The sequence below is a fragment of the Pinus tabuliformis genome, chromosome 6 (genome assembly GCF_031772625.1).
Source record: "Pinus tabuliformis cultivar Carrire ecotype Pingquan chromosome 6, CPIR1, whole genome shotgun sequence".
Taxonomy (NCBI): domain Eukaryota; kingdom Viridiplantae; phylum Streptophyta; class Pinopsida; order Pinales; family Pinaceae; genus Pinus; species Pinus tabuliformis.
The window spans coordinates 903,295,807-903,298,859 of NC_142292.1; positions in this window are offsets into that span (position 1 = coordinate 903,295,807).

Here is a 3,053-nt window from a genome sequence, read left to right on the forward strand (position 1 = left end):
GAACTCCGCCTGCAATTCATTACAGAGCCTATGAGTTCAAACTATAATTAATCAGCACTTAAAACATGCATTCCATTCATTCTGACATAGTCAGGAAAACTCTGCATATATTAATGTAAAAGCACGAGTTACACCAGAGACACCTCGGTCTCACAAACACACATAGGACTGATTCTACTATTTGTGGCCTCCTCTTCTGCCTGTAGGCTTAGATATGCTTATATGGAAACTTGGATTGGGTTACAGATCCCATCCTTTCCTTAAATCACTCAAATAAAGTCGTAAAGCTTGCTACATGCATACATATGTGGCATACTTTATCCACTCCATCTTTTCCCTCTGTTTTAAAGCAAAAAAGTCTCCCTATCAGCTCAATGGTCCATATCTACTCTAATTAACTCCTAAAAGCTCTCTCTTGCTCCTAGAGAATTGGCTTTGACTTCTACCACTCATGTTTTCATTTATTTATTTTGAGAGCATCTACATATTCTCCCATTATCTAATTAAATCACACTTAAAAACTTAAATATTACATTAACTTAACACTTAGGAAAACTATTCCCTAAAATGCATGACCCCCTATGTCTACTATTTACAATTATTTTCCTTGGGTTGAATGCTCCTGCATCAGTTGCCTACATGTACATCATTTTGTCCGCTTACAGAGGATGTGAGCAAAATTTCAGTGAATGACCACCTCCTTTCTTAGCTTCATTGGAAATTTCATATCACTTGAGTGAGAAGGTTATGGATGAATTATAATAAGTAGGAGAGCGAATAAGCTCATCATTTTGAGCAATTTTTCTAGTAACATTGGTTTGGATTTTAGTAGTAATTTTTTCAGCATTGTTTCAACCTACAATAATTTCAGTTTTGTTTGCAACGATGTACAATTTGGTTTTTAGTTTGGGTTTGATTGCAGAATAAGTTGGTTACAAGTCATCAGGTTGCAGGGTAATGGTTGGGAGAAGCCTAATAGACTAGGCACTGATCTACAAATTTAGAGATCTGCGGTTCTTGACACCTCCTAAAGGAGCTATCATCCCGAGTTGGAGCCAATGTTAGTGTTGAATAGTATCCGTGATCAAATGTACTCTTTCATATTGATGACAATTTTTTTTGTCAAATTATAATACTTTCAGATTAAATTTGACTTGTCTTGTGGACCGATGACTGCGTTTTTTCCTTTCCCAACCTTAATTTCATTCTCCCTTCATATTTCCGAACTCTAGCGATTTTATATTTTCCCATTCTTTTCAATTTAACTCTAGCCATTTTTTATTTTCCCATTCTTTTCCATTTAACTCTAGACGTATCCCATATTATTTCATTTATTATAATCCATATTTATTAAAAAATTCAACTCTATTTGTTCCCCATATCATTAAACATGGCCACAAAGTATTTTGTAATACATTACATTGTAATGCTCATAATACATTATATATAAACCAACTCTCACTACAATAAATCGGACCTACGAGCCACGTGTCACCATATCGTGTGATCCTGCTATCGCATATTGCATGAAACAATAAAACAGTCGCTCGTCACCCTCCTTCGTCTGCGATTGCGATAATCTCTCCCCTTCTTGATTTCAATTGCGATCTCACAAAGTTATTTTCCCTTAGCTGATATTGTATATCGCACGTTTGTCCCCTCCGATTGTGATATTGTAAGTCCCATAACCCTTCTGCTCAATGATTGCGATAAGTCTTCCCTCGCCGATTGCCATCGGGGATCGCTCAAGTCACAAGTTCGTCCTTCACCGAAACTCTTTTTGAGTTGCAATTGCGATGGACCCGAAAAGTTATGGATTTTGTTTTCTAATATCTTGGGTCTGCCATATAAAAAAAACATGAAAAATCAGTGTTAAAGCCCCTCCTATGCTTTGTAATAGCAATGCGGCGAATCACCCTCCCAGACGCAATGTTTTATATATTGTGTTTGTTAAAGTTTTGGGTCCAACCCATCTACAAAATAAGAAAAAAACATGGTAAATATCCCTCCCCGGTTGCGATTGCAATAATACAATGGCATGGATCAATGGCTCAGATTTAATCGGCCTGGATCAACTAGCTCAGATCAACAGTTCGTAATCCTCTCGGATTGTCAAACTTAGTTCATTCTTTATGCTCCTAGTCGCAATTCCTCACTGTTGTTCATGTAATTTCCATTATTTCCCCAATTGAATGACCACAAACTCTACGCAGAGGATATCGAGGACATTTTCTACGCATATCCATTCTGCCTCCACTCAAACAGAATGTAGAAAAGTAGGGACATCAGGACATAAAAGGGAGCAAAGAAACAATGCAACTCATCTACCAACACGAATAACAACATTATCTCTTCGAGGCTCAGTTACTACTAGAATGCCCAGTATAACACCAAAGCTCAACTGACTGATATTATTAGAAATATTGATCTATTTTTATAATTTTTGTAATAAATCTTGAATTCTGTTTTAAGATATTTATTTTGTAAATAATTGTATAAATACTTCAGATTTCGAAGTATTGAGGGTTGGATGTTTGAAAATCATAGCTTGGAGCTAGTGTACATTTTACAGTTATATAACAAGTAGTTGCAGTTATTATCTTGGGATTCTTGTGGTATATTTATGTGAGAGTGTTTCCTCTAATGTTTTTTCTTTCCTACCATCTCTATGCTTTCTTTTGATCATCTCATGAGTTTTAAACAGAATTCATAAGTTATATGCTTTGTTTTGATGAGATTTTCATGCTAGTGTTATTTCCTCTTGATGAATGAATTCATGGTTACATGCTCATTCTAATCCTCTACCTTTTCATCTTTGCACCACCATGACAAACTATTTATGTCAATGATTATTCCTACCTTGCCTCATTATATTTCTGCAATTGATCATTAGAAACCTTAGCCTAGCTCCTGAATCTATGAGCTTCATCCAGCAAACCATAAAATTAAACACCCTTGAGCTTAATATCTAGCCTAACATCTGAATTCCCTCTCCAGTGATTTTATTGGTTGTGAGACCTTTGAGAGAGCTCTCTCTAATTTGGTAGGGCTAG